Source organism: Ambystoma mexicanum, chromosome 6p (assembly GCF_040938575.1).
Source record: "Ambystoma mexicanum isolate Mex_15411 chromosome 6p, UKY_AmexF1_1, whole genome shotgun sequence".
Taxonomy (NCBI): domain Eukaryota; kingdom Metazoa; phylum Chordata; class Amphibia; order Caudata; family Ambystomatidae; genus Ambystoma; species Ambystoma mexicanum.
This window is the reverse complement of record NC_090935.1, coordinates 1,394,808,602-1,394,833,882: the sequence shown is the minus strand read 5'-3', so window position 1 is coordinate 1,394,833,882 and position 25,281 is coordinate 1,394,808,602.

Genomic DNA, 25,281 nt, shown 5'->3' with positions numbered 1-25,281 from the left:
TCAGAAACTGAATGAAAATCCTACCTGGAAAGGAGGAGATCAAGTCTGGCTCTCCACAAGATTCCTCCCAGGATGGATACGTCCCTCCAAATTGTCCCCAATATTCATTGGACCATTTCAATTCACTGCCAAAATCAATCCAGTGGCTTTCCGGTCAAGGCTGCTTGCCTCTTGGAAACTTATCCATCCAGTTTTTCACTCCTCGCTATTAAAAATATATGTCATGGATAGATTTTCTCATCCAGTATCCTCCAATACACAGACCATCCCTCCAACCATGGAAGTAGATGAATGGGAAGTAGCATCCATATGTGTCTCCAAGTACTACTACGGATTGCTCCAATACTTGGTACATTGGAAGGGTTATTCCATTCAGGAGAGAACTTGGGAACCAGGGACCCATCTCCATGCCCCCATCCTGGTACGCCAGTTCCCTGCAGGCACCCTGGGAAGCCAGGGCCCATCCCGATAAGGAAGGGATATAATGCCACAACTCACAGATGGTCGCTATGTAAAATAGGGAAGCATGGCTGCCACTTGCTCTACCACATTGTTTGAGTAACCGTAGCAGTGCTCTAATGCTCGCCCCAAGATGGCGGTTGTGATCTGCGGTATGAGTTCAGACCGATGCTGGAGCAACTTGTGCTGCAACCCGTATTCTACCTGTAGGATTCTTCGGGTGAGACACGTGTGTCCTTCCTTGTAGCTCTGTCCGCTTTGCTTGGTTCCTCCCTCTGCCGCTGCCCATACCTCTCTCCACTTTGGTACCATTGTGCTGCTGCTGCTACTTTCCTGTTTTCCAGTGCCTGCGCATCCTGCTGCTTTTCCCTTGCCTGCTCCCACTTACCAGCTCAAAGTTCTGTTCTGCACTCCTCCCCTCAATCTGCCTTATTCCTCAAGTAACTACTTTGAAGTTGTGTTTGCCAGCTCCCGGGAATTTCTTTTCTGTTCAGTTTCACCAATCTTCAGAGTTCACCATTCAACATCTTTATCTTTAGAGAGTTTTTCTGACTCATTTGGCTTTTCTCTCTATGGGGTCAATTACTCTCCTGGCCACCACCTTTCTCCTCTCTGGAAACTTAAGGAAGGAAGTGTGGCAGCGTGTAGGGATCGTCTTTATCTCTACAAGGGCAAACCTAGGGACAAGATGCGAGAGAAACAAACTACTCCCTTGGCATCTGACCCTGACTCTACTGGAGAGAGCTCCCGCTAGGACCTGGAGTCTTCAGGTGAGAGTATGAAAATATTTTTTTGTTAACCTTCACTACAAACTTTTACCTGAATTTCAGCTTCGTAAGTGTGTAAACTTTAAACCTACACTCTTATATATTAGTGGAGCATCAGGTACCAGAATTTTTTTTTAATGTTAGTTAAGGTTTTATCTAAATGTGTGTGTGAATCATGTATTAATCCTTTGGCATGTTACAACAGTTCCTACTGGTCTTGCTGCTAATAATATTGGTGGTATAAGAATATATAAAGTATTTATTAAAAAAAATCCTGCAGAATCTACTCAAAACATTGTTAAAACCTTTGAAAATGCATGAAATATCATTAATTGAAGAAGTTAGCATGGTTCCAATGTTGTGCCTGCATTCCTCTTTCTTAAAATACACCATAGACTTAGGTTTATGTTTTTTTTTTAAATATCTACTGTGTATTATAATTAATATGTGTATTGTATAACACTTACAAATCTTGCAATTTTAGACTTATATTATTTTTTAATGATTTTTTATATTTACATATGTTAACATTTGTGTTTATTTGATAGTTAATGTAACACAGTTATTTTCATGTTTAGATTGTAGTTAATGTATAAATGTTTGTAATTTTGTAAAGTATTTTTAAAAGAGAAAGTGTACATCTATTTGTGTACAGCTATTTGTGTAATATTTTACATTTGTATGTTTCCAGGTGAGTTAAGGGTTTTTGATGTTGCATTTAGTAATAACGTTGATTTAAAAAAATAGTGCATTACATTTTAACCATAAAGCATGTATTTCTAATGTTTGTATACTTAAACTTTTTGGTTGGTGTCACCTTAACTAACAATAAAGAATATGAAAATGTGAATTCTGAAGAACATATGAATTTAAACTTTGAAACATGAAAAAGAAGCACAATTTAAAAATGTTCAACTACAAAATACAGAACACTAGTATGAAGTTCAATCCATCCTTTTCATTCTAAAGAGGATGTAGGTGATTCCACATCATTATTTCAAATAAAGCAAATAAAGGTCACATTGCTAAGTGTATAGAGTAAATATAGAGAAGAAAGATGCTTGGCTGAATTGTTTCCAAGAAAAGAGAGGTGAATATTAGATGATAGACTGATACACATATTGGCCTCTGAATATAAAACAATTTACAATTTATATAAATATATTGCTGGCTTATAGGAACCCCTCACAATTCTATCATTAATAACTTTTGAGTTGCGTAACAGATTTTACCAGAATTCCAAAAGAGATTAAGCACTTGCGGGCCCCCCCGAGACTGCTAAGTTTTGTAAAGATTTGTTAAAAAATATAAAAGTTATTAAGGAAAAAAAGAATGTATTCCAAAAGTGCAGCCTACTTCCCATTAATTTGCCAATAGACAAACAAGGTCAATCTTTGCCAAAGTTCACAGCCCATGTCGAACGGAAAATCATATAGTGCCTCCTATACTGTATGAATATATGTATATTGGCCTACGCCAAGCCGCTTCGCGAAGAAATCCGCGTTACAAGGTCTTGACCTTAGATCAGTGTAAGCCACCATTTTAGGTCTATCCACCATTTTAGGTTCTCCCTTTAAAGTCACCCTGTTTTCCAAAATGGTGGACAGTGTCATTCCGAATGTAACATGGTCTTCTTGACCTCTGTGTACAAACTAATATGTAACTTGCCTGCAGGCCACATGTTGGGGTCATGAACTGAGACCTTGTCCTTCGTTGACCAGTGTGTAGAGGACTACCTATGCCAATGAAGCTGATCCGCGAGCATATGTTAAGTGCAATGTTGTGTAAATACGAAACGTGAACACTTGTTGAACTGCATTTTATTTAAATATGTACTAAGTCTTATGTCAAATCTGAGAATATACTGTTGCCATTGTGATTTGTTGAACATGTAAACTGAAGGTGATCCATATGCATATAGCTGGGCGAGTCAGAGTTGAACTCGGCATGAACCCTAGATCTGTGATGTATTAACTTGTATTAGCTTGTAGGTGGGCTGAACATCATGTTTTGGACTGCATAAAAGGCACGACTATTCTAATGTACAGTCCCACTCACTGAGCACACGAAACCGAGCTGGAGTTCGCTGTGTTGTACTGAGGGCCAATAGCTATCTGTTGCGTTGTCCTTTGAAACTGTTCAGTATAAAATAAAGATCTCTGTATCTTTCTTTGTAACCCGCGTTTGGTGTATTTCCTTTTGGGGTACTCAGCCTCAATATTTTCTTTTTGATTTCACATCCAAACCGCTGGATGGATGTGAACCAAGTCTGAACCAGCTTGGGCATGAAACGTTGACTCACGATCCATGCATGGTTTGGGCTTATTCCGTGCAGTAGTTTTATAAATATTTGATGGACAAGGGGTTGTTCCCTTTTCAAAAATAGATAGCTATATCTCTGGGATTTACCCAAAACCAGGTGTTTTTAGAAAAGAAACAGCTGCCATCTTGTTTTTCTCTCAATGCGAGAGATAACCGTGGCTATAGCCAAGTATATTGGAAAATGTATCAAAGGAAAACGCTTTTTTGCAGGTCAAATAACATGCCATCAGACTAGATGTTGAGGGTTGGCTAGAGGGTGTCAAGTGACATTTGGGAGATGGAGGGGGTCTGGGCACTGAGTTTGCAGTGCAAAGCTTTCTGTAACCTTGGCTATATTTAATTATTTTTTATTTATTGCGCATTTGTAAGGCACTTATATATTAAGAACATTGTGTTTCAATGCGCCCTATAGCCAAAAACAGCTGACATCTCAATGCAAACTGTATCACATAAACAGTGTTTGTTGTGGGGGAAACAGAGGTGGACATCTGGGTCGTGGGGGAGCTGGCACAGATGAGGGGGGCACTTGGTGAGAGCCTGGGGCAAGAACGCACTTTTGTTGCAGTGTTTCTGATTCGTGGCTATAAAGGACAATGGTATGTGTTGTTCAGTACACACAGTTACAGTTTCTTTTTAAAAGATATTTTTACAGCTAGGGTGGGCCATAGCCAGTGACATGATTGCCACCAAGGTCTCTCATCCATACAGTAAACAGGACAGACCTCGCTTAGCTTCAAAATCAGGAAGAGTCCAGCCTCTTCAGACTATGTTGTACTTGCTGTTTCAAGATGGAGACGTCCGAGGCGTTGTCATTGCAACTGCTGCTATTGGCCTTCACCTCTTTTTCTAGTGCCCTGGTCCGCTCTGACAACGCTCTGATATCTTGCCTCAAGAGATTCATGTCAATCTACATTGCATCTGTTTTGAATTCTAGGAACGCTTTCAGTTCCACTATAGCCACCAATATTTGTTTGTCCATTCGTCCTTGTGTATCCCCTTCATTTAGTTCCTGCGGCTGTAACTTCACTCCTTCCATCTCCTGAGCGGGTCTGGTGATCGTGTCCAGGGATGTCTGCTTCACTTTATTATTATTTGCCTTAGACGACATTGCTATCACCTTCTCCCTGGTGCTCTTTTTTCTTCCTGGCATCTGTGATGGAGCCGGCTGCTGGAGCCATACCTGGTGGGGAGGCTGCCTTCTCGCAATTTAATGAAGGGCCTTACCGAATGACCCTTTCACATTGGCTTGAACTCCGTGCCTAAGTCAGTCTTCCAGTTGTTGTACCCGTCTCCTTTAGAGTTGCAGCTGGAGGCCTGTTGTTTATGCTCTTTACTTGTCCTGCTCCCTCTTGCCACCTCGTTATGTTCTCTTTTCCTCGTTGTTGCACGAGGCGTACAGCAGTACCATCCCCACTTGCGCTGTTTTCTACCGCCGTCCTCTCCTGTGCTAATGGGGCGTTTAATCCTTCGCCTTCGGAGTGCCAGTTGCTGTGTGTTGTATGAAAACCATGTGTTGTCATCCACGTTTATAGTATCCGATGCTGCCATGCAGTGCGTTCCAGATAACAATTGTGGCCAGTATAAGAATTACACAGCCTGTCTTTTAGTTACCTTTCATGCAGCCTTTTTTACTGCTTGAGTTCCTGATTTTCCCAAGCTTCGCTCAGTCAGAGCTGGGAAAGGGTCAGGCAAACAGCAGCCTACTGTTGTGTGGCTTGTTTAGTGGGTAAAATAGCTGACTCCGCACTTTTCCGCACAGCTCTAGTGGTGATGATTAGATGCCGGAACCAAGTCAGGAGCGCCCTGGGAGCTCAAGTCTTTATTGCCCGATAAGCAGAAATGGGTTTCCAGGTGCTCATGGGAGCGCTTGTGTTGAGTTCCAACAAAAGGTAGCTGGAAGTTCTGTCGAGGTTAACGTAGTGAGTGCTTGCGCTAACATTCCGAGTTATCCTGCCACAATGTAGCGGCTGTACATTTGTGTCTTACGCTTCGGTTATAAGCTCCTTAATGTCAGTTACCTCTCACAGCGTCCCGGTTGTTTCAATCTTGCATACCTCCGTCTCCGTCCCAGGTATGCTTTACTTAGAGGACTGGGCTACGCGTAATACCATCCGCGCCACTCTTTTTAGCTATATACTATGTTCTTCCATGTCGGTTTCGCTTTGTAACTCCACGGCTGCCATACTCTTTCAGTCCTTCCACGTAGAATCGGATCTGCTGGACTTGCAGGTGAATCATCCAGGTATATTTCCAGTGCAGCACTAATCAGCCTTTCCCATTGTTCTACGACAGGCACCTTTTTGCTACTACCATCCCAGGGAACATTCCAACTTTGTTCCCGCTGCAATCTCTCCCTATTACACTACTCTAGTCGGACATGTCACTGCTGCATGCCCGTCAACTTCATGATGCCACAGCTTTAAATCCATGCTTCTGAGTTAGCTTTAGAGTGCCTATTTTCTACTGATAATTTCCAGATCAGTAGGAGCACACAGAATGCACGTCCTACTCCATGGCCATGTAGCCACGCCCTCTGACCACAAGTCAGGGTTACTCATAATGTATGCACTGGCAGGCCGCAGGTATTACTCAGGTTACTTTAATCAGCTTACATATGTCATCAAGTACATTAAGGTACATTTAGGAGATAAGGAAGTACAGAGGGGAACCCTCTGGCTCCCACCACCCAGGCTACATCTTCCAACTGCCTTGGGTGGAATCACATTCACACACAACATTCAAATAATTCTCCTAGCATTCCATTCATGACATCAAACCTTGCATTCACACCTCAGGCAACCAGGATGCAGGGACCAGGAAAGAAAGTCAATCACAACCCCCTTGATCTGGGAGATGTCCTGGGTTGTGATGTGCACTCTTAGTAGCCTTTTTCGTCAATGGATTGAGGATAAAATCTACAGGCTGTGCCTTGGTTGGATATGGGATTTAGTGGTATGGCTTCCAGAAGTCATGAAATGACTGAAACATGTTACAGTGTTGACTTCAGGATTGTGCCTCAACAAGGCTTGTGTTTATTGATATGCCATTGTCTCATGAAATTATATCAGACAGTCCTATGTATGTAATTTATAAATTTCATCTATTGCTCTCTTATCATTTGGTTAAAATCAGTGTACAGGCTTCTACCATGGAGCGAAGGAATTGGTAAAGGTATACAGGGGTTGTGGGTGACACAATTGTAACCTATGCACCTTCTCTTTCAGACTTTGTAACGAGAGGTCAAAGTGCAAATGCACATTGTAGTCCAACCTGAGGCAAAGTCAGCATGTGCCAAAGTTCATGCAAATAATACCTTATTAATTATCAAAACATTGTTTTAGTTCCAACCCTGAAGCTGCCCGACAACATAGATAAATACTGGCGTTCAGATATTTTTTTTTAAAATACAGCGATAATTAAGCATTACCCTGGCATTTCCAAAAATGGAATTTAGAGTTGGGAAATCACATAAACAAACGAGAAAAAAACGGGGAGTTCTCTTTCTCTTACCGAAATAATAGATCACACGACCATTTCCAGTAACAGACCGAACTACAGACAGGAGGCACAACGATGGCTTTGCATGGAAAGGTCATTAACAATGCAAAGTCTTATTCATTACATTGTACAAGCTAAAGCTTTTCGGATTTGTTTTGTTCTAAAAAAGCAAATCTTTTTTAGAACTCGATTAGGGCCTTGTATTCATTGAACAGAGCAATTAACTGCTCTGCCTGCTCGTCATGCTGCTAAGAAATCGCGAGATTAAGCTATCTGATGAAAGAGACTGCTGTTATCTCTGGCACATAAAACCCTTTCAGTGCATTTCCCTACAGCTTGGATGTCTTTGGGTGCCTTTCCCAGTCAACGTAAACCTGCTTCAACTGTGTAGGGGACATGGGCAGCTCAAAGAAACCTTTTCAACCGTCCAGTGAAAGAAGCACTGGTTGCAGTCTCAACTGGCCTCGCTTTCACCTCACATGTCCGCATGTACAAGTGCCAGCGCAAAGAAGCCTCCATTATTTCGTTGAAATTATGTCAGAACGGGGAGGGTTTGAAAAGATATTGGTTTCTCTGCTGTATCAAAGATCGCCCTTGTTGTAGAGGTCGGATCTCGATTTGAACGCGACGGAACTCGGAGCAAAGTAAAAAAATGGGTTTTATTAACGGAAGTGTGCACAATATTTCTCTGTATCCCACTGGAAGTAAAAACAGGCATACAGTAAATAGTGTGCTGTATTAACTCTAGCGAAATATTGTGTGTGCGCTTCAAATCATTGCGTTACTGCTTCTCGTAAAAGCGGATGTACTGGCTGACTATCCAGGCAAAACGTGATAGGCACCTATGTCCCGAGACCTTTACAGGCCAATAAAAACAAGCTGCAGTGGGCAACTAACTGCCTGAGTCTCGATAATGCTACTGACCAGAGACCATCTGAAATAATTGAACAGAGCAAAGGGTGAATTGAGGATTCACAAGGAAGCTCGTGCTGGAGTGCACCTGTCACATGGCTTTCATTGAGGCGGAAGCTAAGTGTTGATAATGGGAAAACTAGTTTGGGTCGAAAGCCAACCATTCGAAATTCTGGCGGTTGTTCCAAAGGTCCTGCGAACTTTGGAACTTTTCGAGAGATTTGTCTGAAAATGCTTGAGGTTCACCGCTGGGGATACATTTTAGCCCTCTGAGGGATGACAGAATGCTGTCGCATACCATCAGGCCCTGTAACATACACCAGCGCCTACTAGGGCCAAGTAGGCCCCATGTGTATGTAGTATGCTGTTGTTCATGTAAAGTATTTTTTCCATTTCCAGCGACTTTGCACTGGAAATAGAAAATACGTTTATATACTTTTATATCTGATTGGAGTTCTGTGGGCCTGTGAAGCAGTCAGGAAAAGGCAGTAGGGGTGCTTCGGGGGCAGGGTGAGGGTCAAATAGTTGGCCCTTCCAAAAGTGAGTTCCACATGTTTATATGAAATTGACATTTTTGATCAGTGACTAGTGAACATTCAGGGGTCACATCTTGCGAGTTGTACCCAAGCTATCTTGGGTTGGAAGTGAGTATTCAAATTTGTATATGTGACAAAATGACTACTGCCTTGCTGTAGTACAGGGACGAGTAATGGATAACGCTCCTACTCAGCCCCACACGACTACCCAACCAGCAGAAACACCTATCAAAAAGGTGAAACTGGCACAGGTACAGCTCGACAGAATTACCTCTTTTTCCCTATTAAGGTAGCATTGGCCAGGGCAGGCTATACTCTGCTGGAAGGGTGTGGGGGAGGTGCTAACACAGAAGTGGTAACAACAGCAAACGTATAATGGAGCAAAATAAAAGAATGTCAAACCAAGGTTCTAAAAAATCAGGATACTTTAAGCAAAGGCAGTCTAGGGAGACAGAACCACCTCAAATACCTTTAATGCTTGCTACTGATGTGCAACAGCATTTTAGCAGCCTTCTAGGCACCTAGCAATGGGCCGAGCTGCTGTCAAGATGTTTTGTGTCAGAAGTTCCAAAAGGTTCATGGGGGTCAAAACAGTCGAGTCAGCTTGTGATGGTGCAGTTATGTAGTGTATTCCTGCAACACTCATCATCTCCAATCGGGGGAAGAACTGGCAGTGGATGGGTTAAGTCAGTGCTTTGAATTGGTCAAGTCAGCACGAGGAGAACCTGTGATGCAATGTGGTTCTTTGGTGGCAATCGACTCGAAAATGGCTGGAGTGCAGGCAGGCCATGGGTTGATTCACTGCCTTCTTTTCCCGAGAGGCATTCAAAATGTGGTGATGTCAAAGGCATCTTCGGGGGCTTATAATAATTAATAATAATAATAAATAATTATAGCGGATCGAAATGCATCTCAAAGCCATCGAGCCAGCTTGAAAATGAAGTGAAGTGGGAAAAAGGTGCCCAGAGCTGGTTCTTGTCTTATGGTTGCTGGCAGGACTCCAATGGCAAGATGGATACGTTGTTCTGCATTTCCAAGCTAGGGAGGGTTTTTAAAGGACTTGCAGTGTCTTTCACCTCCATTGATCAGGTTCCTGAGTACCAGTGGTGACAGCTGGCTGTAGGCCTTGTCTGGCCAGCAGGTTACCTCAAATGCTTCTCTGGGATGGTTGATTGAAAAGGCTTGCCCTTTTCTTAGAGGTTTTTGTCTTCACCTTTATGAAAGAAGACGTTTTATCAGACTCCACCCACAATGTTGCTCCTCTGTAATTCTCCTACTTTAGTAGTCAAAAATGATTTGAAACAGTGTTGGTGGGAGCTTGAGGGAGTGATTTCAATCCCTTAAATAGGCAATCTTCTATAGCAGATTGATTCCCTTCTTGGCTTCTGTAAGTGGTCCACCCCTAGATGATGTGTTCTGCCTGGAGATGTCATACCCAGAGTGCTTTGTATTTATGAAGTTGGAAGGGAGCACAGAACATTTGTGAGCTCAGGGAGAATCCTAGATGGTTGGACCTTTGCTTGGATTGGAGCTTCTTTCCTGGCTACTGCAACTCTGCCCTCTTATCTTGTCTACTTTTAGCAAAGGGTCTCTGTTAATTACCATGTGGTGTGTGTCATGATGCCTACCCCCGGAGCACCAGGCCAGGCCCAGCACCCCCGGAAGCAGGCATCATGCCCTCTTATAGGTGCTCGTTGGACTCAGTCCTGGCGCCTTTGGCGCCAGGCTCATGTTGGACATCAGTCCTGGCGCCATAGGCGCCAGGCTCATAAAGGGAGGTGTTTTGTGCACTTACCTGATGCAGACCATGCTGCACGCTTCAGGCCTCCCTGAGACCTGAAAGGGACTATTTTTTCATAGGGACTATTTTTTCACTCGGGCGTGGCCAGGGAAGGATACATACCTAGTTGGGGAAGGATACATACCTGGGACTTCTTTGGAGGCTATTTAAGCCACGCCCAGACAGCAGCTCATGCTTCGCGTTGTTCTGCTTCCTGCAGCTTGACGCTCACCGTGTCTGCTCCTGCTCCTGGACTCCAGCCACGCCCGCCTCGAACCGGAAAGACCTGCAAGGAAGGAAGAGAAGAGAAAGGTGAAAACCAAGGACTATTTCAAACTTCTTACCTGCATCCGGAATCTTCTCGCCAGCATCCCTGAAGAAAGACTTCCATTTAAAAGCATCGCATTGCTCGCTGCAGCGCCACGCTTCACTCACCTGTCCTCGAGACATCTCCCGGCTCCATTGCGGCTGTCAGCATCGGATGCCACATCTCTGCACCTAGGGGAGAGAGGAAGAAACAAAAGGTGAGCAGAAGGAACACAGAAGGAAAGCCTGATTAACAGCCATAATACTTACTGGCTTTTCTTCCACATTTCGGGTCGGCGCCGCCCCGTTGGCAGGTACCGTACCCCGGCCCCTATGGGGAAAGGACAAGAGACATTTCTGGGGAATGATAAGGACATTTAGAGGGATCGCCCTCATCACTACTCACCTCGGCAGTTTAACCCCTCGACGCATCGCCTTCATTCTGCACCTGAAATAAAGGACAGATCACAGGTTAGAAAGACAACATAAAGGGGGCCTCACTTGAACTTTGAACTTTCATACTTACGGCGCATCGCTCAGGAAAGTCAAGTGGATTTTGCCAGCGCCATTCTGAAAACCAGTGAAGTAACTGGACGAACGCGCGCCCCTGCACCAGAAGCAGGATGGAGAGTTCATCCTTCCAAACCATAAGAAGGATATTCCTACGGGCCAGGCAAGCACGGTTTGGAGGTCCTATCCAATCGGTGTTCCGGGTCCTGCGCATCACGCTAGAAGAGGCCACAGCAATCCAGACTAGACCAGCGCCCCCGTGGGAACCAGGTGAGCGTTACAGAATGCGAAGACTTCCTACAAATTCCCACCCAGGCGCTATGGAAACTTCCGAAACTGACCAGTTGGCCCAATTACTGGGGGAATTACGGGCCGAAGTACACGCCGCTCGTCAAGAGACTAGTGCCCTCAGGAGGGAAGTGATTGTAATAAAGGATAGAGCTGATGACCTGGCTAGACAGCTTTTGCAAGATCAAGCTGGACAAACTCCTTTACCCGGTTCCGGGGGGAACCCCGCTCCTGTGGTTTCCAGTAACCCGGTGCAGATTAATCTACCTGGAAACATGCCGCTGGCCCCACCTGAACGCTTTGCTGTGGACCCCAAACGGTTCGCCGTATTCATGAATCAGTGTCGTTTGCACTTCCTATGCAGACCTGGGGCCTTCCCTAATGATCAGACCAAGGTAGCCTTTGTGTTGTCATATCTCAGCGGCTGTGCTGCCGATTGGTCAGTCCCACTGGTAACTCAAGATGACCCGATTCTTCGTGATTTTCAAGGATTTCAAACAAGTATGGAAAGGTTATTTGCTCGACACTCCCAGGGACAGGCTCTGGATGACGAACTTCTATCTCTGCGACAGGGCAATCAAGACCTTCTATCTTACATTGCAACCTTCAATAGACTAATTGTGGAAACTGGTTGGCCAGAGGATAAAAGAATCACGTTATTCTATCGAGGTCTACGCGGAGAACTTAAAGATGTCCTGGCACAAGTTGTAAATCCGCCCCAAGAATGCACTGAATATATAGACTTAGTGGTCCAATTGGATCACAGGCTACAAAACAGAAAAGCAGATCGGTCCAAGTTTGAAACCCGGGTGTTGGCCAAGACCCACGCTAACCCCAAGGGGGCTGATGGCTCAGAGCCTATGCAAATCGGAGGGGTTAAAGGACCCCTAACTCAAAAAGAACAGGAAAGAAGACGACAGATGCAATTATGCCTTTATTGTGGGTCCTCTGGACACTTTCTACGAGATTGCCGGGTTAAGCCGCCCAAGAAGGTGGTAGGAGCCGCTGATAAAATCCATGGAAACTCTATCGGGAAACGACCACGCCCGGCAAGCGTAGGGGTCCGCTTGCCGAGCTTGAAAACTAACTCTCAGACCTCGCATTTCATTGTGCCAATGGTCCTCGTAGATCCGGAACAGCCTAAACGGTTGCATGCTATAAAGGCATACATCGATAGCGGGGCTATAGGAAACTATGTGGATCGAGAATTGGTCTGTAGGATAAACCTCCCTCTGCGTCCTAAAAACAACAAAGATGTCATCACCACAGTAGATGGAACCGAAATTGCCTCTGGACCGGTAACACATTCCACAGCTGAGGTGACACTTGTAGGTCCGGATGGCCATCGGGAGGCAGTTGTGTTTGATGTAATCAAGGCTCCACAGTTTCAGCTTATTCTCGGAATCCCTTGGTTAGAGACACATAATCCTCGAATTGATTGGCGAGCGAAGAGAATAACCTTCCCGGATTGTGCATAAACCTGCTACCCAGAAAATCCAAAGATTAATCTAGCATCAGTAACCTCTGTCCCCGTGCAACTACCTCCAGAGTACCAAGACTTTCAGGACGTCTTCCAAAAGGAACAGGCCAACACGTTACCTCCCCACAGATCGTACGATTGCCAAATCGATCTGGTGCCCGGTGCACAACCCCCTTGTAGCAGGATTTACGCCCTTACTGAACCAGAGAATCTGCATTTCAGACAATATTTAGATCAATACCTCGCCAATGGTTTCATTCGCCCGTCAAAGTCCCCGCCATCCTCAGCTCTGTTCTTCGTGCCTAAAAAAGTGCCTAAAAAAGAAGGCGACCTTAGAACTTGTATCGATTACCGCGCATTGAACCAGATAACTGTTAAAAATCGTTACCCTCTGCCTCTGATCCCTGAACTCCTTGACCAGGTGAAGGACGCTTGCGTATACACCAAGTTAGATCTCCGGGGGGCTTATCATCTGGTACGAGTAAAAGAAGGCGACGAATGGAAAACGGCCTTCCGTACAAAATATGGACTATTCGAATACCAGGTGATGCCTTTCGGGTTGTGCAACGCACCTGCAGCCTTCCAATTCTTCATGAACGATGTCCTTCGGGAACTCATCGATGTCTGTGTTGTGTATATCGATGACATTCTTGTGTACTCCTCTTCGGAATCTGATCACAGAAAGCATGTCAAGGCCGTCCTAGAGAAACTGCGCCAGCACAAACTGTTTGCCAAGCTGGAAAAATGTGTTTTCCATACCACCGAGGTGGAGTTTCTCGGATTCATTCTGACACCTAAAGGGGTCCGAATGGATTCATGGAAAGTGGATGCCATCCTCAAATGGCCATCACCTAGTTCGGTGAAAGGTGTCCAAAGCATGCTTGGTTTTGCCAACTTTTATTGCAGGTTTATCCCAGAGTTTTCACGTGTGGTGCAACCCATCACTGCACTCTTGCGAAAAAATAAACGTTTTGAATGGACCGAGGAAGCCCAACAGGCCTTTCAGGAGTTGAAAGCTAAGTTCACGTCCGCACCTATTTTGAAGCACCCGCGTCCCGATCTCCCATATATAGTCGAAACCGACGCGTCCAGCTTAGCCATGGGAGCTGTCCTGTCTCAGAGAGACCCTGAAACCAACCAACTGCACCCCGTAGCATTTTGGTCCAGAAAGTTCTCGCCACCGGAGATAAATTATGCGATCACCGATAAGGAACTATTAGCCATTAAGTCCGCCTTTACGGCTTGGCGGCATTATCTCCTCGGCGCCCGGCATACCATCACCGTGATCACTGATCACCGAAATTTACAATATTTAAAAACTGCCAAGGCTCAATCGTCTCGACAACTCCGATGGGCTTTGTTCTTTGCTGAGTTCGATTTTGTAATCACCTACCGCCCCGGCTATAAGAATGGTAAGGCGGACGCTCTATCCCGAATTGGAATGGAAGAAATAGACACAAACTCAGAACCTGTGCCGATAATTCCCGAACAAAGAATTTTGGGGATAACCACTTTACAAACCCTTGAAGACATTCAAGCACGAGTGAAACAATTCCTGGACTCTTCAGCCTTGCAGGATTGGATCAAAAGGGGGTCTAACTTTTCAGTCAAGGATGGCTTACCTTACTTCCAAGGACGCTTATTTTTGCCAGAAAAGGAAATGCAAGAACTGTTTTTTTCCCATCATCATTATACCCTGATGGAAGGACATCCTGGCATTGCCAAAACAGAGGAAAAGGTTAAACGACAATTCTGGTGGCCTTCCTGGCGAAAGGATATTAAATCTTTTGTGATGTCCTGTGGAGTTTGTGCCCAAAACAAAGGTCAAAAAACAACACCCGCCGGTCTTCTTCAGCCCTTAGACATTCCACCAGCACCTTGGCACACCCTGTCACTAGATTTTATCACGGACCTGCCCTCTTGTAATGGTTACAATACTATTCTGGTCGTGGTGGATTTATTTTCCAAAATGGCCCACTTTATTCCGTTGAAAGGATTACCTTCAGCCTTTGTTCTTGCCAAGGAATTCCTCGAAAATATCATCCGTTTGCATGGATTCCCGTCCATACTAGTCTCCGATCGGGGAAGCCAGTTTATTTCTCATTTTTGGAAAAAGTGTTGTCAACTGGCACAAATCGACGTAAGACTCTCGACCAGCCACCACCCACAGACCGATGGTCAGTCGGAGAGAACGAAACAGACCCTTGAACAATATCTACGATGTATGTTGCACCAATCGGAGGGTAATTGGAAGGACATTTTATGGGTGGCTGAATATGCATACAATAACTCGATACACTCTGGAACTGGTCAGAGCCCCTTTTTTATACCCTATATGGACATCACCCTCGTACTTCAGACTTGGACTCACCTCTGAGCCTTGAAATGCCCGCAGTGGACCATTTGCATTCTACGATTACTCAAGCCTTCAAGGATGCAACTGCACATTTGCAACATGCGAAAGGGAAATACAAAAAGAATGCGGATCTGCATCGAAGAGAGGCGCCTCCATACCAAATAGGGGATCAAGTATGGTTGGCTACCAAACACCTATCACTCAAGGGGCCTCGAACTTTTAATCCAAGGTATTTAGGCCCTTACTCGATCAAAGCTATAATCAACCCAGTGGCAGTCAAGCTCGATCTACCAGCTAACATGCAGATTCACCCCGTTTTTCATGTGTCACTTTTGAAACCAGTGCACCCAGGAACCAGATTAACAAAGCCACCAGAACCGATTCAGATAGATAGGGAGCCTGAATTCGAGGTGAAGAACATTTTGGATTCTAAGATCTCAAAATCAAAACTTTTCTATCTAATTGATTGGAAAGGGTACGGGCCTCAGGAAAGGTCTTGGGAACCCAGTGATCACGTACATGCACCTCGGCTGGTAAAAAGGTTCCATCGGAATTTCCCAAAAAAAACGAAACCTCCAGAAGGAACGACCTTGGGAGGGGCCTTGGGGGGGAGTGCTGTCATGATGCCTACCCCCGGAGCACCAGGCCAGGCCCAGCACCCCCGGAAGCAGGCATCATGCCCTCGGGTAAAAGCCCAGCGGCCTCTTATAGGGGCTCTTTGGACTCAGTCCTGGCGCCTTTGGCGCCAGGCTCATGTTGGACATCAGTCCTGGCGCCATAGGCGCCAAGCTCATAAAGGGAGGTGTTTTGTGCACTTACCTGATGCAGACCATGCTGCATGCTTCAGGCCTCCCTGAGACCTGAAAGGGACTATTTTTTCATAGGGACTATTTTTTCACTCGGGCGTGGCCAGGGAAGGATACATACCTAGTTGGGGAAGGATACATACCTGGGACTTCTTTGGAGGCTATTTAAGCCACGCCCAGACAGCAGCTCATGCTTCGCGTTGTTCTGCTTCCTGCAGCTTGACGCTCACCGTGTCTGCTCCTGCTCCTGGACTCCAGCCACGCCCGCCTCGAACCTGAAAGACCTGCAAGGAAGGAAGAGAAGAGAAAGGTGAAAACCAAGGACTATTTCAAACTTCTTACCTGCATCCGGAATCTTCTCGCCAGCATCCCTGAAGAAAGATTTCCATTTAAAAGCATCTCGTTGCTCGCTGCAGCGCCACGCTTCACTCACCTGTCCTCGAGACATCTCCCGGCTCCATTGCAGCTGTCAGCATCGGACGCCACATCTCTGCACCTAGGGGAGAGAGTAAGAAACAAAAGGTGAGCAGAAGGAATACAGAAGGAAAGCCTGATTAACAGCCATAATACTTACCGGCTTTTCTTCCACATTTCGGGTCGGCGCCGCCCCGTTGGCAGGTACCGTACCCCGGCCCCTATGGGGAAAGGACAAGAGGCATTTCTGGGGAATGATAAGGACATTTAGAGGGATCGTCCTCATCACTACTCACCTCGGCAGTTTAACCCCTCGACGCATCGCCTTCATTCTGCACCTGAAATAAAGGACAGATCACAGGTTAGAAAGACAACATAAAGGGGGCCTCACTTGAACTTTGAACTTTCATACTTACGGCGCATCGCTCAGGAAAGTCAAGTGGATTTTGCCAGCGCCATTCTGAAAACCAGTGAAGTAACTGGACGAACTCGCGCCCCTGCACCAGAAGCTGGATGGAGAGTTCATCCTTCCAAACCATAAGAAGGATATTCATACGGGCCAGGCAAGCACGATTTGGAGGTCCTGTCCAATCAGTGTTCCGGGTCCTGCGCATCACGCTAGAAGAGGCCACAGCAATCCAGACTACACTAGCGCCCCCGTGGGAACCAGGTGAGCGTTACAGTGTGATAGATTGTGGCCTGGGAGAGCATGTCCCTTGCACCTTAAGCAAGGGTGGGGGAGCCCCTCTACTGTGAATGAACATTATTCAAATAACCTGTTTTATGGAATGTATTCCTCCCAGGAGGGTCTACAGACAAGTTTTAGCTCACTGCACCCTTCGCAGAAGAGAAATACCCATTTGCATATCAGTCTGGTCCCACCCACAAGGGCACCCCAGCACCAAAATTCTAGGCAATTATCCTCTGAACAAGTGTACTATTAGCAACCCCAGGTACGTGCTTCGGCCTGCTACACTTTGCTTAGAGATACACACATTTGCCTCACTGATGAGCCCCTAAAAGGCTGAAACAGGTGCCTGGGGTTTCTGTTTGTACTCTTGTTCAGAGAAGAATTGCCTAGCATTTCGGTGCTGGACTGATCTCGTGAGTGGGGTCCATACTGATGTGCAAATGGATATTTGTCCTCTGTGAAAGGTGCAGTGAGCTAAATATAGATCCCACTTGAGCAGTAGGATGTGGAAGAAGAAAGTATAGATAATGGAAGTTGTGTACTCACATATTTGTAGAGGAAGAGGTTGTAGACCTCTGTTGTAAAGGTGTGAGGAAGAGGGATGTGGGGATAATGCAGAATAATCTGATTTCAGTAATGGTATGAGGAAGGGGGAATACAGCAAGGAATACATTGTTAGTGAAGTCACATGAGAGAGTGGTGTAAGCATAATTATATTGATAGTGTTGGGTGCTGGGATGAGGAAGATGGGTGTTGGAGTAATAATATAGGTTATAATTGCACCGTAGGATGTGAAAGAGAAATGTATAGATAACAGGAGCTGTGTGAAGTGTGGACCGGAGCATCACTTCTGTCAGCTTTTCTCCTCCATGCTATACAAATGTTCCAGTATTTGCACCGTATTTAATGCCAACAACACACAGGCAGCCTGACCCTTCTGCACTCCCCCAACATTGGTAAAAAACTGTCACGCAAGACTCTCTCTGAACACACGATGTAGAAGGTACCTCCACCACTGCATTGTCATCCTCCTCTTTCTTCTGCAGCTAATCTGCTACAGTGCCCCTATTTCCTTCTCCAGATCCACAAGGTGGTGATTGGTGGTGACCCCAGAGTAGGAGGGATGGCCATGCCAGATGCCATTTGCCAGAGTTTTCGAGCTCCAAAATCCTGGTCCTCTCCAGAGCACTGCCAGATTGGGAATGGCTAAAAGACATTGGTGAGTCCCCTTGAACGAACCGTTCATGGTCTTCCCCACTGTCTGCAAAGTTTGAAGGCCTAAAAGTGGGGCTTAAAGATGTACAAAGTTCAGAGAACAACAAAGAATATTAGTAGAAGTTGTGAAGAGTAAATTTTCAACTTGAGAGTTGGACGTGTGGGCGCAAAATGGATTTCAAATGCCTGTGAAGCACAGACATCCACCACAGATAAATCATTATGCCTGCATGGGCACAGCACAGTTAAGTGATGATGTCAGTGCCCTCGTATGACATCATTCAGGTGCACTGCAACAACCGTGGCCAAGCCCTGATGTTCGCAAACTAAGTAAAAGTGTGTCATGTAGTTGCAGACATGATCATTGTTTGCAAACGTCTGCACAGCCGGGTGATGCAATTTGGGGCGCTATGGAGACAGCTGACGTTTGTGAACTAATTAAAAGTGTAACATTGCCACTGTGGACATGGAAGTCAGTTTCCGAATGTCAGCACGCTACATGACATCCCCGTATATGATGGTGAGAACAAGAACATGTATATGTATATAGTCCACGGACTTCAAATTGTGGTTTTACAAGAAAATGAACACATCTTCACAAATTTAAATTAAAATACTATAAAATATTATAGGGAGGGAGAATCACTGTGGAAAACAAAAAAAGGGGAATTTGGGGTGGTATATGTTCATGGCTGGGTGATTTATGTATAGAGATTTCATCAAAATTTGCATCTGAAATGACTGAGGTGATTGATGGGGGAAAGGGTCACATGTACAGGTCGGGCAATGAAATTCAATATTTTGAATCACATGATTTATTTTTACATATGTTCATTGTTAAGTAATTTGCCTTGTAACTTGATTCATATATACAAAATGTGTTAATCTGAGTTTCAACATTCGATATATTTTCAATTGTTTTTTTTTTTCTTCATGATTGGTTTCTTGTTCTTGTTCTAGATTATAGTTTAGATATGCATAACAGAACTGTATTATTTTGTAAAATATAAAATAATGTACCATTAGTAGGTTCTTCTTCAGTTATATATTTTTTTGTGAAGTATATCTCTTGCCATTCCAGAGTGCTTGACATTTGTAAAAAATTTACAATGTTTATCTTTAGTTGTATAATATTTTCACACACTTGTTACAATTACATACTGCATGTTTATAAGTGAAATTAAAAGGTCTTATTTACTTACTAAAGTTTTGAAATTATGTTACTCATGGCAATAAATGTTATGCTTCACTGCCTATCAGTTGTTGAAGTGAATTGTTCATACAGGATGTACAGTTTACTTCATTAGTTGGTAAAATCCATAATATTGTCTTTTCATTTTAAAAACAGTATTTCAATGAAAAAGCAATATTTTTTTGAGTTAATGGTATGCATTGTTGCTCTACGTATACTTTTTCTACTAAAACAAAAAAATAATATTGTCTCTCCTTGTGGTTTTGAGTAATGTTCATGCCACCTGTCCTCATGCAGTTTGTGGACTAGCAATACTGTTCACCAAAATCATAGCTGTTATGTGGCAGTGGAGAATGATTTTTAAGTGTAAAGAGAACTTATGAAGTTTCTGGTAAATTAGGTTGCTCTGGTAAAAACCTATGAAATTCAGTGAAAAAAACTTTGTTAAGGGGAAGTTATGGTTGCAACTTAAAATTAAAAAAAACAAAGAAATGTGCCAGTTATGGTAAGCTGCACAACCATAACTCACACCACCACCATACACTGTTCACACTAATACCCAGGACCCCAAAGATGAAATAAAATATTGCATCAACATGGTATTCATGTACTTCTTTAGTTAAATCTTTAAAGCACACACACAGCCCTTGTGCATCGTGGCACTGTTACAGTAGACTTACTTAGTTGTGACATGGGTACAGAGTAGTGACAATGCAGACAATACAGACAAACAACAGGCAAAATTAACAGTTCCTTGGTTACAGTGGAACAAGATCACATCATGGGTCCATGGTTACAGTGGAGCCGAGTGAGCTGCAGAGGCATTTGTTAGCAGAGAACTGTTTAACATTAGAGATGAGCGCCGGGAGTTCTAGGGAGCATGATTAGTTGAAAAGTTCAGTTTTCAGCGCTTTACAGAAGGCTGTGTTAGAATCTACCGTTCTGAGTGCTGTGGGCAATGCATTACAATTTTTGGGTGCTAAATGTAGAAAGCTAGAGCCTCCAGCTTTTGCTCTTTTGATGGAGGGGACGTAGATCTGGTTGGAGAGGTGCGACCTAATGCGTCTGGTAGATGTGATGGGGATGATTTTTTCAGGTAGATAGGGGGGCGGTGCGGGAGGGGCACTTGTGTGTGATGGCCAAGGTTTTGAATAGGATGCGCTCTCTGGCTGGGAGCCAGTGCGCATCTCTTCTTGCATGCGAGATGTGTTCCCTTTTGGGAATGCTCAATATGGCTCTGAGGGAGTTGTTTTGCGTGACTTGTAACCTGTGAAGGATTTTGGTGGAAGTTCGGAGGAGAAGGGCATTGCAGTAGTCAAATTTGGCCCCGACTGTAGCCCTGGCTATAGGAAAGCAGTTTTTGGTTGACAGGTATGGTTTGACCGCATTGATGATTTTAGTTGTGAGTGCTACCGAGGCTGCAATGGCACTGACTTGGCACATCATGGACAGGGAGGAATCAATGAAAATGCCTAGTGTTTTGACTGTTGGTGATATAGTGATAGGCATAGCTGGTGATACAGTGATAGGCTTATTGTCAATACTGAAGGTCTTGTATTGGGTGTCAGGTTTATTGAGCTTGTCTTTGGTGCCTACCAAGACGATCTCTGTTTTTTCTCCATTGAGACATAGACCATTTGCTGCCATCCACGTCTGGATGGCTGCGCAGATGCTGGCTAGGATGGCTGAGTCATGTTCATAGGAGCCGGTTACAGGGAGTAAGACTTGGGTGTCATCGGCATAGTTAGTGTAAGCTATGCCACGATCGTCCAAGTCATTGAAGAGTGGAAGGGTGAAGATGTTGTAGGGTGGGTGCAGTGCACGAATGATGTGGGACTCCACAATGTATTGTGGTGGGTGCTGCGCATGCATTATCCGAGAAGACCATCATAAGTCTCCCTTTAAGGAAGGACGAGATCCATACTGTGGCTTCAGGGGAGAATTGGGTAGCATTGTTGAGTTGTTTGCATAGGGTCTCATGGTTGACGAGATCAAAGGCAGCCGACAGATCTAGCAGGAGGAGAAGTGCTGGCTTGCCTTTGTCCATAATGTCACTGAGTTGGGCCTTGAGATCCAATGGGGCAGATTCTGTCCCATGGCCTGGGTGGAAGCCTGATTACCTCTTGCCCAGGATGTTGTTTACTTCCAAAAACTTCTGTATTTGTGTATAAGCAACTTGGTCCAATAAGGCATCTCATTCATTCAAAGCAAATACTGGCTTAAGTTGGCTACCAAGGAGACGGAACGCAGGGCTCCATGTGGAGCCCCTCTTCTATTTCCATGGTGACCGGCGGGCCAGGACGGAGGCTTGAGTAGTCTCCAAAACAATAAGGCGAGTGGTGTAGGGGGCAGAGAGGGGAAGAAACAGTGACGAGGGGGGCTAAGTGGAGGGAAGATGTCAGGGAATCAGCCGATAGGCTGCTTGGAATGCAGGCTGAGATCATGGGACTCAGACCACAATCTGAACAACCTGATTGGTTATCTCCCCTGCCACAGCTGCTACTAGCGCAACTTAACATTAACGCCCTTTAATACTGTTTTTTCAGTGAATTTAGTGTTACTTAACCATAACTAACTTCCCTTTAACCTAGTCTTTTCACTGAATATATATATATATATATATATATATATATATATATATATATATATATATATATATTCAGTGAAAACATCTTTGTTAAAGGAACGTTATGGTTAAGTTACGCTACTAAAAACCTATGAAAATCAGTAAAAAAAAACGGTGTTAAAGGGACGTTATGGTTCAAAGTAAAACCGAAAAACCCCAGAAATTTGCTAGTTATGGTAATGTTAATGTTAATGTTAATGTTAAAGGATATTTGTACCGCGCACCGGAGTGGTCAAGCTAACCAACCATAACTCGTGCCACCAACGTGTATTGTTAAGACAAATATGTTCTTACAGTAATTCATTTAGGGTTCACTCACAGCACATGAAACATTTACGTAAGGAGAATACACACTTGAAAGATACCAATGCTTTCTGTGTATGAAGACAATTGTTAAGGTTATCAACACTTTCTTATTGTTCTGCTGTTTTATTATTACTGTACTGGATATGCTCATATTTGTATTCGCATTACTCTCTTTAGGGTGCAGTCACATCATGTGATAGTTATACATAGGGAAGCAGTAGGTTTGAAACAGAACAATCATTTCTGTGCATAAAGATAATCAGGTAGGTTATGAACAATTTGTGGTTCTACTGCTGCTTTTTGCGTACTTCACTTTCCCTGTTATACTCATATTTGTATGTGTTATGTTTTTGTGTTTTGTATGTAATAATGAAATTATATAGGAGGTGGGTTTCATTAGCGACTTATAACATGTTGCACAGTACACAAAACTCTAATAAGAAAGCATTAGGCATTTTAATATTTAACATGTATGCTGCACACAATGCTTATGTTTATACATGAGTACATTATTATACTGTAAAGAACTTCATAAGAGAATGCTATTTATATCAATGCATTGCTTAATGCACTACATAGCTCATGACATCTATTCCAATTATCTTTAACACTTTTTTTCATCAACATTATAATAAGAATCCCTTGTACAGACTTCATGAAAAGTACATGCACATGTGATGTCATCAGTGATGTCATCAATGACATTTGTGATGTCATCTTTGATGTCATGGGTGTTAGTCTTAACAATGCACGTTGGTGGTGCAAGTTATGGTTGCTTAGCTTACCATAACTAGTGAATTTCAGGGGTTTTTCTGTTTTACTTTGAACCATAACAAATCGGTAAAAATAACTTAGTTAAAGGGACGTTATGGTTCAAAGTAAAACCGAAAACCCCCTGAAATTCGCAAGTTATGGTAAGCCAAGCAACCGTAACTCGCGCCACCACCATGCACTGCTAAGACTAACACCCAGGACATCAAAGATGACATCACAAATGTCATTGATGACATTACGACCATTAAATGTAGCGTGAAGCATATTGGACTGAAACCAATGTTTGGCAGACTAGTTACTGATACAATGATTCGAAGCATGTGTGTATTTATGCATTGAAACAACTTCCTTTATAGCACAGAAATCCTCCTTCATCGTGTTTGAAAATTCCAGGATAGTCAGTTGTATACAACCTCTAAGCAGAAGTCTGCTAAATCTGCTAAGTAGGCTCACAGTGTGCACCCCCTCAACCGACAACACAGTGGCATTACGTTTGAAAATGCCTGCGCATTGTAAAAGTATGTGGACATTAGACCCATCAAACACCTGCAATGACGCTTGTATTACAGTATTGCCAAGTATATGATTTACCCATACCTTTTACCTCTCTCCATCTTACTAACCTTACATTTAGTTGGTGCAAGATCCACATCTGCATAGTGAACTGTACAATTAAAGTCATACTAACATGCCTCTTTTTATAACCAGTTTTCAAGAGAATGGATAACATATTTATGTTGGTGAATAATGTATTGTATATTGGGAATATTCTGCAGGGAAGATCATGCAGGTGTAATTAGTTTATTAATTCTAAACATAGCCCACCCTGAATCACGCCCCCAAAATACTATAGTAAGAGGGTCTGTGCTCATCTGCACCCAAGTTATGTTGTTGTCATTTATTGTTGCGGGGAGGTGCGCCAATGATGCTTCCTGCCTGGGGTACAATCAGGTGTAAGAACGGCCCTCCTAATGGAAGACACCGTACTTCTCTATATAAACAAATTATTACACATTACTTTATGTGTACTTTCCAATTTTCTTTTTTAAACACACCATACAGACATTAAAAATAATACAGAAACAGACCTTCATCTGAAACAAATTAAGCAAAAAATAGATCTATTAAAATAATAGTGCACTCATAAATGGATATTTGTCCTCTGTGAAAGGTACAGTGAGCTAAATATAGATCCCACTTGAGCAGTAGGATGTGGAAGAAGAATGTATAGATAATGGAAGTTGTGTACTCACATATTTGTAGAGGAAGAGGTTGTAGACCTCTGTTGTAAAGGTGTGAGGAAGAGGGATGTGGGGATAATGCAGAATAATTTGATTTCAGTAATGGTATGAGGAAGGGGGAATACAGCAAAGAATGCACTGTAAGTGAAGTCACATGAGAGAGTGGTGTAAGCATAATTATATTGATAGTGTTGGGTGCTAGGATGAGGAAGATGGGTGTTGGAGTAATAATATAGGTTATAATTGCACCGTAGGGTGTGAAAGAGAAATGTATAGATAACAGGAGCTGTGTGAAGTGTGGACCGGAGCATCACTTCTGTCAGCTTTTCTCCTCCATGCTATACAAATGTTCCAGTATTTGCACCATATTTAATGCCAACAACACACAGGCAGCCTGACCCTTCTGTACTCCCCCAACATTGGTAAAAAAATGTCACGCAAGACTCTCTGACCACACGATGTAGAAGATACCTCCACCACTGCATTGTCATCCTCCTCTTTCTTCTGCAGCTAATCTGCTACAGTGCCCCTATTTCCTTCTCCAGATCCACAAGGTGGTGATTGGTGGTGACCCCAGAGTAGGAGGGCTGGCCATGCCAGAAGCCATTTGTCAGAGTTTTCGAGCTCCAAAATCCTGGTCCTCTCCAGAGCACTGCCAGATTGGGAATGGCTAAAAGACATTGGTGAGTCCCCTTGAACGAACCGTTCATGGTCTTCCCCACTGTCTGCAAAGTTTGAAGGCCTAAAAGTGGGGTTTAAAGATGTACAAAGTTCAGAGAACAACAAAGAATATTAGTAGAAG